A 13249-nucleotide genomic window follows, 5' to 3' on the forward strand; every position below is an offset into this window, starting at 1 on the left:
TAAAGTCCAAAATACATATCCTTTGATTTAGAAACAATCAGAATGTTATTGTTAAAAAAAAACAAACAACTGTAAAATACTGAACAGCAAAGGGAACTGGTACTAAGTTTCAACACACAATTGTCACTCCTTTTCTTCAAAACAGATGCATCAGGTGCCTTGCACAGGCACACAGCACAGGGGCCTGGTTGCACAGGGCAGCCGGCCAATGGATGGCTGGAACTTCCCTCAGGACACTGACCTGAAAATAGCATCATTCAATCATAACAAATACCATTTATGGATCATAGACCAGAAGCCAGTAAATTCTATTGTAAAATGTTAGATTATTTTATTGTAAAATATTAGATTACTTCACTATGTAAGGGCAAGGAAAGATAGCAGGGTGTTCAACTTCTCTTTCAACAACCTTGAAAGATGTAAATACTAGGGAGTATTTTCTGAGAGCTGACAGCTAGTCCATAGAAACTTTTAGATTACAAATTGGTTTAAGAACAAAATCGACTTTTTGTTTATTTTTTAATTTTATTTCACAGCTAAGAGAAAATTTTTTGACCATGAGTTACTGAATCCGGCAGTGAGTATTCTAGAAACCTGGCTAAAATCCCCCACTCCAAGGTGCAGCAGCCCCAGGTGTGACAAGTGAGGATGAGGAGGGGACAGCTCCTGTCAGAGGCTGCTTTCAAAGGGTTATCTGGGCACACCTTCATAGGGAGCTGCTAGTCCAGAGGGGCCAAGGAGGACATCCAGAGTGTCCCTCCAGGAACAATGGTTGCAGTATCCAGCAGGGGCTGGGGAGCAGCCGGGTGCACCTGAGCAGGGAGCATTGCTTCAAGAAAATGCCAAGCGAAAAGCCCTCATGCCAAGGGGCAGCACCTGAGCAGGTGGGGTCCCGGGGGAGCTTTCAACTTTCCCCTTTTATCTTGTCAGTCCCTCCCCAGAGCCCCCAGTCCTTCCACAGTGCCCCCAGAAAAAAAGAGGGGTTATTAGGAGAAAAGGAGTTTAAATTGAGGGAAAAGTTTCCTTTTCCATAATTGTCTGTGTTCAAATTGAAGAGGAATGTGCTTCCCCTGCAATTTTAAAGGTCTCAGTTGAAGGAAAACCTGCCTTTTCCATGCTGTTAGGGGTATTAATTGATAGAGAACCCCCATTTTCCATTATTTTCTAGTTTAAATGGGTTTTTATGGGTTTTCATCATCCTAAGGTTTAAATTGAAGGGGAAGCCCAACTGCCTCTCCTTTTTAAGGGTTTGAATTGAGGGAAAAATCCCCCTTTTTCCAACACTGTAGAGAATTTAAGTGAGGAAAACCTCTCTTTTCCCAGTATTTTAGGGGATTAAATTAAATGGGAGATCTCGGTTTTAGTCTGTTTGTTTCCTCACCCGAGATTCCAAGGCTGGCTGGTGGTTCGTGTGGGCATGAACGGAGGGAGTGATTTTCTCTCTTGACCTCTGAAGGATTTAGGGTCTGCTGTCTGATTCTGTGTCTCTGTGTTCTGTGCTGAGCTCGGTGCGGCGCAAGAATGAAGAGGAGTCTCAAGGTCTTGGTTTTCTTGGTTTCTCACGTTGTTTATTAGTTCTTATCTTACAATTCTCTGTGTCCAGCCAAGGTGCCCACAGCAGCCTGGACACGAGGTGACTCCTCTCCTTGATGGGAGGTCGCTACCTCTTATACAGATAACTACGTACCCATTGTTTACAATTCTATGCCAATGTCTATCACCTATACTAACAGGATCATTTCTACTCTGATCCAATCCACTGAAACTACTTTGTGCCCACGTCACTGTAGAAGATGGATGCCAAGGGAGAAGAAGAAGAACCCAGGGCACCGCCCTAAAACCACCATCTTGTCCCTTTGCATCTACATTCTAAAAATCCAAAACTACAAAATCTTCTGCACAGTGATAACTACACTACTCTCAGTAACACCTTTGTGACTTGCAATTCTTCTCTCTGTTAGATGTTTTTCTCATGGACCAAAATCAAAGACTGTGTCTTCCTGGGCTCTGTGCCAGGCAAACCCCCCTGCACAGACCCCAGACCCTCATTTTTGGGTCCCAGGCCTCTCTACCGAGGTCTGTGACTTCCCAGAGTGCCCAGAGGGATGCCCTGGACTCCAACATCTCCCCCCTTTGTTTTCACAAAAAACACCTCTTTGGCTGCTCTGTCCATGGCTTGCTATATGCATTAAAGCAAACACGGCTAAATCATGAGAAGAATTACAACTCTCAAAAAAATACATACAATTGTTTTTCAAAATTTTCTTCCACAACCGTGAAAGGTTGAAAAAATCAAACATGCCATTCATCCGTGATCCGGTTTCTTCTCCGAGTTTGTTCACTCCATTTTCCAACCGCTCTGTGCTCTCATGAATTGATTCTGAACCATCTGACAAATTCATGCAATACAGAATGAAAAGAAACCCCAAGCCATAAGTCCTTGCACGCAGAATGAAAGATGTCTGCAGTCTTGACACTGGTTCACATCTGCATGCTCTCTCCTCTACTCTTGAAGCCGTCAGAGCTTCTGCGCTTGACATGATTTCCACGCTCTTTGCAGAAATTCACTTGTGTTCTGTATCTGCAGAAACAAAAGCTACTTCTTTGCCATAGGTTAGTAGAAAACTGTACTTTGATGGAAAATGCACAACTCTTGTTAAAACCTGAAATCCATCAGGAAAAGTTTCACATGCAACATCTGTGCTTGTTGATGAACACATCTCTCCTCTAGTTAAAGTCAAGGTGTGGCCAAAACCCTGGCCTTATCTAGAGTAATATCCTTTAATACATTTTTGGAACAAAGCTCTTAACAACAACAATTATGAAATGCTTAAACAACTAAAGAACATAAAGAAGAATTTTGAAATGTATCATGAGACAATTCACAGTACTTATTACTTAAAACTTATTATCTTAAACTTATTTTACCAACTTATCTTACTTATTACCTTATTATTTTAACTTATTTATCTTAACTTTAACCTACTTAACTTAAAACTTATTATCTTAAAACTTATCTCTTAACTTATTTATCTTATCTTAAAACTTAATAACTTATTTAACTTAACATAAAATACATTTAAAACCTACATACAATAAAACTTTAAATTTATAAAATATAAATCTATCACTTAAACTTTATCAATCCTTATCTTAAATTCAACTCTACTTACTTAACAAATCTTAAAACCACATAGAAATCACTTCTAATGTCAATACAATACTAAAACACAAATCAACTTGGATCCAAATACATCAATACTACAATCAAAAATCCTTTTCCATGTCATGACAATAGGTCTTTTGCTTGTGATCATGCAGCTGCTTTGCAAACATCCAATGATTTCTATATCTCTGCTTCTGAATTCACAAAACCTGTAACTTTAATTGAATTATTATTTTGCCTGAATGCAGCCCCTCCTAAACCCGAGGGTTACTGCCATCCCTGGCATCCCTCCCTCTCCTGGATGAGGAGTGGAGACCTTAAAACTCTTGTTGCTGCACATGATCCCTGTGCAGCACTGCTTTAGAAAAACCCTTCCCTCTCCAGGATGAGGAGTGCGAACCTTAAAACTCTAAGAAAAGGGTAAACCCAGCATGTAGCCGAAGGATAAATGAAGAAAGGGTGTGAGCAGTGGATTCAAGGGAAACTTGGCTACCTTTTGCTGAAAGGAAAAGTTGAGGAAACTGGACTGATAATGTCAGTGCCGCTTGTGGGCGGGGTCAGGCTCACAGCACTTGCTCTGAGGGGGTGGCACCCCAGAGAAACTCTCCGCCCTGGCCACGCCTCCTCTGCTTGCTCTGCCTTTGCCTGCCCCGGTCCTGCCTGCGCTGGCACCGCCTGCCTCGGCACTGCCCGCAGGAGTGTCTTCTCTCAACCCGCCCCCCAGGGCTCCCCGTCTTGCTCTCTGTTGGGGTTTCTCCCGCCCGGAGCGATCGTGGTGCTCCAGCTGCATCCCACTTGCTTCCTGCCTGCCGCAAGGGTTTCTGGGATTTGTAGTTTCCCCTCTTTGCACTTGCGCCGTCCATCTTGGCTGTGTGCCTGTGCATGCGCCAACTGCAAAGCTTTCTGGGATATGTAGTTTCCAACTCTGCCTGTCCCGGCTCCTCACTCGCGCTCCGCGACACAGGCACTGCTCCGCCCGCGCCGCAGCCCCGCAGCCCGCCCCGACCCGGTGCACTCTCCCACTGCCCCCGGTCGGGATTGTTTTCGCGCGCACACGCCGCAGTGTTATCTCTCACCACTGACGCGATCTGGGCTTGTTTTCCCTGTTTTCCTGGTGTCTCCTCCACTCCCCCTTCCCCCCTCTCTCTGTCTGTCCATGGGCTGAAGGAGAAAGGGCAGTGGAAAACTTTCACGCTGTGTCTGAACGCGCTGTGTCTGAGGGGGGGTGAAAAGACTCCTGGATGCACTTTGTCTCACTTCTCCCTCCCCCACTGCTGCGGCAAGTGTCCCGTGCTCACGGAACATGCCTCGAAAACAAGCATGTCCTTATCTCGGGATGGATTAGAAGTTTTGACTTTCCCGAGACGAATTTCTGGGACTGAATTCCTGAGGATTGTGGCAAACCCAGGGAAAGTTGGTGACTTTTCTGTGCTAAACTCAAGGAGACCTGCTGACTCGCCTGTCTCGAGGGTTTTTTTGACCTCCCTGCGGTAATCCTGAGGGTGCTGGTATCTCTCCTTTCCTATTAAAACCCAGAGGAGGCTGATGGCTCTCCCCTTCCCCACCTCCTGTAAGAGGTGTATGAGACCCGTCTGCTGATAACAGACGACAGGACCTGCTTGGCTGCCGGCCAGCAAAAGAACCGGCTGCTCTCTGCTGGCAACAGACAAACCCGGTGCTGGCTGGAGGCCAGCTGGTAAAGTGTTTCTTCCTCCCTCCCCGCTACTCTGGAGAAGGTTTTCCCTTAGTGTTCCCTCCTCCCGTGTTCTATATTCAACTGTCTTACCAAAATTGAAGAATGCAGTGCAGGTGTTCTCAAATTCAGTTCGGAGGTTTCCTGATCACCAACCTGCAGATTTCAGGAGACGAGTCCCGGGCCCTTGGATCTCGTTGGTCCGAGGTGAATTTGCTGCTCTCTCTCTGGTTAGAGATTTCTTCCCCTGTCTTCTCAGCTTGTCTTCTTTCCTTCAGAGGTTTTGCTGTGTCCACTGGAAGGCACCAATTCTGCCCACGCCTGTGCCCGGCCAGGGACGCCAAATCTCGGGTTTAGTCTGTTTGTTTCCTCACCCGAGATTCCAAGGCTGGCTGGTGGTTCGTGTGGGCGTGAACGGAGGGAGTGATTTTCTCTCTTGACCTCTGAAGGATTTAGGGTCTGCTGTCTGACTCTGTGTCTCTGTGTTCTGTGCTGAGCTCGGTGCTCGGTGCGGTGCAAGGATGAAGAGGAGTCTCAAGGTCGTGGTTTTCTTGGTTTCTCGCGTTGTTTATTAGTTCTTATCTTACAATTCTCTGTGTCCGGCCAAGGTGTTCTCAGCAGCCTGGACACGAGGTGACTCCCCTCTTTGATGGGAGGTCGCTACCTCTTATACAGATAACTACGTACCCATTGTTTACAATTCTATGCCAATGCCTATCACCTATACTAACAGGGTCATGTCTACTTTGATCCAATCCACTGAAACTACTTTGTGCCCACGTCACTGTAGAAGATGGATGCCAAGGGAGAAGAAGAAGATCCAGGGCACCGCCCTAAAACCACCATCTTGTCCCTTTGCATCTACATTCTAAAAATCCAAAACTACAAAATCTTCTGCACAGTGATAACTACACTACTCTCAGTAACACCTTTGTGACTTGCAATTCTTCTCTGTGTTAGATGTTTTTCTCATGGACCAAGATCAAAGACTGTCTTCCTGGGCTCTGTGCCAGGCAAACCCCCCTGCACAGACCCCAGACCCTCATTTTTGGGTCCCAGGCCTCTCTACCGAGGTCTGTGACTTCCCAGAGTGCCCAGAGGGATGCCCTGGACTCCAACAGGAGAAGCCATTTATTTGCCGTTGTATCAGTTTAAGTAGAGGTCACCGCCCTATTTCCTCAGTTGAAAGAAGCTCTGCCTTTTTCAGCATTTTGAGGGTTTAAAACTGCATTTCAGGGCACTTCTACCAATGCCCCAATCCCAAATATCCCAGACGGGAGCGAGCCTGGCATGTACATAACCCTAACACCACCCAGGAGTCTATTATTTTTGTTTCATCTATAATGTAGATAGCCCTAATTAGCGGTCCCAATGAGATTTACACCATTCATATAATTACTATTCTTCTCCACCCTACTTAGTCATATGTGGAGTACTACTTAGTAATCACCTGGGAATAATTACACAAGTTGACAACAAAGTATCCAATTTGTCTAGCTATGCTGCTGAAACACAAAGCTTTACTTCTTACTGGGTTTTCCACCCTTTTGCTCAAAGTAGTTGTAGCAAAAACAAAAGTGTTGTCATTTCCCTAATGACTTTTCTTCTATATGGAGCCCTTTACTCACCTCGAATTTAAGTCAGAGGAGCCAAACAGCTGCAGTTCCTCCAAGGGCTTTTATACCTCGTGGGATTTGCCTCCTCCCTTTTCCCGGGCATCATGGGAATGAGAGGCAGGCCCAATCAGGGCTATATTAACCCCAGCCTTCACTAAGAGGCTTCATTCTCTCTGTGGGATCAGTTAGGAGAAGAGCTCTCCTCTCATTTCAGTGAAGAGGCTCTTTTAGCTTATCTCAGCTTGTTTTTAGCAGGTGCCTTTGGGCATCTAAAGCAACAGAGGGTTTGAAGACACCATGAAGAAAGTTGTATTGAACACAGGGAGTATTTAAATTCATGATTTTGGGTTGCGTGTTCAGGGGTGGTAAGGTGCTTTTGTAATTTCTGCTTTTGTTCTTGCTTTTGGTTTTTTGTTTGGTTTTTTTTTTTTTTTTTTTTTTTGGAGGAGTGCAACTTCCTGAAATTCTAGGTTGTATCAAGTATGATGCTTTCGATTTTTTCAGCAGATTAATTGTGTCGCAAAAGGGAATTGCCCCAGTTCGAAGATGATGTCTGAGATGGCTTCTGATGGGTAAGTTGTGGATTGTGATCAGGAGAGGGAGGGTGAGCAATGTATCTGGTTAGGAGTTACTGGGGGATGTGAAGGCAGCACAGTGAGAAACGCTGTCCATTTCATTTGAGGGCCCCCCCAAGGGTTTTCACAAGTGCAGCAGATGCATTTACATGTCTTACAGCACATGAGGGCATCCATCACAATCACAGAAATGCTATGTAACTTTGCCTCTTGGTAACCCAGGTCCAAACCATAATAACCACAGCCTGAAGTTTGAAGACCCAGGCATGCTTACGAGAGAGCGAGTAGGTGACTTGTTGGGATTTGGCCCAAATAACACTAAACTCATATATTGATTTTGGTTTTCTTTATTGTAGCTGACTAAGAGGCTAACAGGGCCTTCCAAGGCGGACTCATTTCAGGTCCAATGTGAATTCACATTGCTGGTCACCCAAAAGATAAGTCAGGGCCCATGGCCTAGAGATGGAACGATAGTAGGGTAGTGGGTTGGAAATTCCTGTGACAAGTTTAAAAATTAGCAGAGGGGAAAGGGATGTCCTCTAAGGGGCCTCTTAGGACAGCTAAAGGGAGAAGCTCTACTTTTGACTGCAACCCTAGTGTGTGCAGCGCATAGTAGTTCCAGTCTGTGTTGTGTTGTCTAGCGTCTTGGTGTTTGGGAACGACTGAGGGGTCGGTGGTCCAACCCAGAATGCTGCAATCTTCCTAGAGAGAGGTCTCACAAGAGACAACCTTCTAGGGGTCTCGGGCAGTTGTCCAGCTGCCAGGTAGCCTCAGCAAGGTGCAGCCTGTGGCTGCAAGTGGTCAGCTCTTAGCAGTGATTCCAGCTCTACCTTGCGAGGTAATCCCAGGCCTATACTCAGAGACAGAGAGACAGGAGTGCCGTGTGGCGGTTCCACAGGGTAGCCTTTATTGTCCAGCACCCTGCAAAGGGGGCCAGGGACAACAGCTCCCTGCTGAACTGGGCAGAAGCTGGGGTATTTATGGGGGAAAGCGGGGGTGGTACCAAAGGGGAAAAACCAATGGGTTAGAAAGAATCTACATGGGTATATCAGAGCATTATGGGTACTTGCCATGACCAGGGACAACAGCCTCACCTAAGGGTTGTCTCTCCTGGGGTAGATTGAGATGAGCTTATCACATTCCATTCAAGGGACATCCCTCCAGGGCAGAGGCCTGGCAGGCTTATCCGCCTCCACAATTCCCCCTTCTGTATTTAGTAAAAAGACATCCCCAACAGCTCTTTTAAAGCAGCGCAAAAGGCATGAGAACATAAGTAACACAATAAGGATCACAACAAAAATCCACAAAATACCCTTAACTAAAGATGAAACCCATCCCGTTAATCCCTGTTATCCGAAAAGTTCATTAACCCAGTCCGGGTTGTTTTCCACTTTTATGTCCTTTACTTGTTCCTTCAGTTTCTGGATGTTTGCGTGGATGGATTTTGAGTGTGAAGAAAGGTTGAAGCAGCACATCCCCTCAAAGTCCTGGCAACCATGTCCGTGGGCGAGCAGTCGGAAGTCTATGGCCGTATGATTTTGTAGGGATGCGTGTCTGGTAGTCTCCTCATCCCTTAAAAGATCACTTAGGGCAGCAGATGTCACATTGGCCTGCTTGCTAAGCCAACACCCCAGGGGATTTAGCTCACCAAAGGCTTTAACTGAGGCTACCCAAGGCAAAAAATAATGAGACTGCAACTCTTCTTTATTCCAATTAGTAATTTGGCTATCACACTTTGTATCAAATTCAGTGTATGATCTCTTTTGGCATGCCAATTCTCCTTTCTGTTTTCAATTTTGAAGCAGAGTTATGTTTGGGGTGAGGGTAGTAAGCTTGCCTAGGCTACAGGGACCCCCCTGGAGATGTGAGGGGATCCTGGCCCATACTCAGTCACCACAGATAAGAAACATTCCCCAGGGCAACACTTTGGGGTGGAGTGAGGACACAGAGAGCACAGGACTGGTATAATTACACCAATTTAGATTATTATAGACTTTGTCAATTGGTGATATGTCTTTTCTGTATGTGTTTTTTGGCTGGACAATTTCTGGACAATGTTGACTAGGTCGTCTATAGTAAAATTTGACACAGTATGTTGCTTTGGAGGACCCCAGCAGGTCCAATTCTTGGGGTTCCTCTGGAGCATTTGGCAGCATTTTTGTCCACTCGTCCCAAGTGTCTACCAGATTGGGCCTCTTACCTGTGGTGCGATATTGTGTTAGGGGTGACTGAATGAGCGACACAGACTCTAATCTTCTTAGAAGGCATATAGCACAGTTTATTATAAAGCACACCTTTTTATAGACTGTTTTGATAAAGTTGGACATGATTGGTCATTTTAATTAACACCCCTCACCATCATTGGCTAATTAGAAATGACACCCCTTTGTAAACATCATGCAAATCAACAAGTGCAAACACCAGGTGCAAGGATTGTTTTGAATTCTTTCACTGAGCTTTCTCACAGCTCCCTAGACCAGTGCCTGGGAAAGTTTGGCTTTCTCTCTCACAGGCCTTGCTGCTTTCTGATGCATGAAAATTTCTCTCTGACCAGGCTGTCAGCATCCACAATTAACCCTTTTTGTTTTAAAGCAAAGGCAGCGTTTGTGATCCCCTGCAGGGCCCTTTACAGAAAGGAGAACAAACACAGCACAAGAGGCCCCTTTAGTAATTTGCCAGTTACTAAACAGAACCACAATCAGACACTGACTTAGAGTGATCAGGGAGAGACTCTAGCACATGGCATAGAATTCTTCATAATCACGTCCATGCACCAACATTGTCTTGCTGTTCATTCTTACAAGGAGTCAGTTACTAATTCTAATACAGTAAACAAAACAGCATTAGTCTGCTCAAAGAACTGGCAGTCTAACTTGTCAACACTCACTACTTCAGAAACAAAAGAAAAGATAGAATGGTCATTCTCTACTTGTAGAAGGACCATCTGACTGATGACTGGCATCTTGATCATCATTGGAAGGTTGCCTGTTGGCCCCATTCTACTTTTGGTGTCACAAGTCAGGGCGAACGCACTTTGCAGGTATCCACCATTCCCCAGTATCTGTGGAAATGCATGCATACCCATGACCCCAAGCGATAAGCTCACACAGGCCCTCCCACTTATTAGTGGTTAGATCCTGTACCCAGACTTTTGCTATAGGCAGGTGCATCTCACCTGAAGACTGCAACAAAAGAAAGTGATTTAAAATGACAGGATTGTTTGAGTTTTGTGGTACTGTAAAGTGATTAATTGTATATTAGAGCCTTTCCCAATTGACTGTGCGGGATTTCTCCAGGCATTCCCCCTTTTTGTTATTCCAAAACACGCTTTAAGGTGCCATGTGTGCGTTCAACAATAGCTTGACTAGTTGGAGAATGCGGAATACCAAATTCGTGCGACACTCCCCATAAGCGTAAAAACTGCCGTGTCTTCTGCGAGACATAGACAGGACCATTATCAGTTTTCACAGAAGAAGGTATACCTAAGATCACAAAAGCCAGCCTCCAATGGGCAATAACATCACGACCCTTTTCTCCGGTATGAGCAGATGCCCACATAGCAGAGAAGAAAGTGTCAATAGCCACGTGCACATGCTTAAGTCAGCCAAATTCGGCAACATGAGTGACATCTGTTTGCCAAAGCTGCAAGGCTTTTAAGCCTCTGGGGTTTACCCCTACTAGTAAAGGTGCAGCAAGTTCATGTCAGTCAGTGCAAGAACTGACAATGTCATGAGCCTCAGTTGGCATTAACTGAAACTGTCTCGGGTTGGTTTTCTCACCCGAGATTTAGGTTGTTTAAAGTCCTTGGCCCTCTAAAAGCCCTGAGTCACGTTGGTATAAAGAAGTGGAGTCCTCAAGGCCTTGTTTTCAGGTTTCTCGTGATGTTTATTATTTGATATCTCAGAGTTTTTCTCTGCTCCCAGCCGAGGTCCGGACAGCGGCTGGGACACGAGGCGACTGCCCACCGATGGGACGTCACCTTACATTTATACAGATAACTACGTGTAGGTTATTTACTATTTTGTACCAATACCTAGTGCTTACACTAAAAGGGTCACTTCTGCTTTGACCCAATCCACTCTAACTACCTTATATCATCACCACCCCAGAAGATGGAGGACGAGGAAGAAGGAGAAGGACACGAGGTACCACCCAAGTTCCACCACCTTGTCCCCCATTTACCTCTATTCTAAGAATCCTAAAACTACTGAATTTTGCATGTTCCACTGTGCTAAACTACTATTTTCACTTCCTGGTGATTTGCAATTCCTCTCCTTGTGTCGAAAGTTTCTCCCATGGGCTAAGATCAAACTCAGTGTCTTCCTGGGCTCTGTGCCAAGGTCTCAGACCCCCCTGGACCGGCTCCACACCCCCCTGTCCAGGGCTCAAATTCCCTTTCCCGGGTCCCAGGTCATCCAAAGGGATGTCCTGGACTCCAACAAAACTGCTTCTGCAGAGTATGTGCACTTTGATGGAAAAAATCATACAACGCTTTGGCTTACACAATTTTGTCAGGCTGAGGTGCTACCCCTGCAGGGTTAGCTAACCTGTCAGCCCTGGCATTACCTTCTGTTATGAAACCTGGTAAATTGGTGTGACTCCGAATGTCCAGGATGTAATATGGATGAACTCGGGCCTGAATTGAACACCACAAAGTTTTCAATAAGTGAAATAAATTGCATTATTGACCTCTTTTAGAAGTGAACAATCCAAATGTTTGGTTATGTCTGCTACATAAGCCAAATCAGTGACCAAATTCAGAGGTACCTGATGAAATCGCTGGAATGCCATGGCAACAGCCCTCAATTCAACCAACTGGGCTGAGCCTGACTCGTGGCCTCCTAGCACTTACCACTCGGATTCCTCCTTCCAAGTAACAATGGCTTTCCCTGTTTTCCCTGAGCCATCAGTGAAGATGGTGGGTCCTTGCACCGGCACCTAACTATTTTTTGGCCACAAAGACAAGTTGGTTGATTTTGCCAACTGCAATAACTTATGACTGGGCAGATGACAAGCCATCTGCCCTGAAAAGTTTTGCAGCACACTTTGCAAAGGAGCGCTGTTAACAAAGCTCCATTCAAAGTGTTCCTGCTGTACTGGAAGAATAATTATTGCAGGATCAACTGCCATTAATTGCAAACACCATTGACAGCATTTGATTATCAAATGAGCGATCAATTCAAACAACATGGATGCTGTCTTTTTTGGTTGATGGGGCAAGAAGACCCATTCCAAGATGTGCAAAGGATCGAACCATTGTTCATTCCATTGGCCAATGATACCTGTAGGATGAAAATCTGGATTGGTAATGAAAACAGTGAGATCAATGGAGGGATCTACTCAATGGACCTGACAAGCAGAAACAGCTTGTTGGTTTTCCTCCAGTGCTCGTCGTGCCTCAGGAGTCAATTTCCGAGGTCAATTCAAATCAGGGTCCCCCTTTAAAATGTTGAGCAGTGGGGACAATTATGTCGTGGTTAGCCCCAAGTAAGGACGTAACCAAGTGATGGTACCCAGCAATTTCTGGGCATCATTCAGAGTCTTAATAGAATCTGTGAATTGCACCTCTTGATGTTGAATGGTTTGATCCAAAATTTTGATTCCTAAATATTTCCAAGGAGGATGCTGTTGAACCTTCTCCAGAGCCACCTGCAGCCCATAAGAATGCAGAGCAGTGAACAGCTGAGGCAGTATCCTCAGCAGTTCATCCTGAGTGGACACTGCCACCAGGTTATCATCCATATAATGATAGCAGTATGCTTCAGGAAATTGCTTTCAGACTCCAGACAAGGCCTGAGCCACATACCATTGACAAATAGTTGGGCTGTTCATGCCCTGAGGCAGAACCTTCCATTGATACCTCTCTACAGGTTCAGCATTATTAATTGCAGGTACAGTAAAGGTGAATTTTGGCTTGCCATTAGAATGCAAAGGAATTGTGAAAAAACAATCCTTCAAATCAATGATATATATTTCCCACTCCGTAGGGAGCATGGTGGGTGAGGGCATACCAGGCTGCAATGCCCCCATGCTTTCCATCACTGCATTGATTTTCTGGAGGTCCTGTAACAGCCTCTATTTCCCAGATATTTTCTTGATTACAAAGACAGGAGTATTCCAGGGACTAGTAGAAGGCTCAATGTGTCCCTGTTGCAATAGTTCCTGAACCAATTCACAAAGGGTGACCAACTTTTCTTTT

Source organism: Zosterops lateralis (assembly GCF_965231275.1).
Source record: "Zosterops lateralis genome assembly, chromosome: W".
NCBI lineage: Eukaryota > Metazoa > Chordata > Aves > Passeriformes > Zosteropidae > Zosterops > Zosterops lateralis.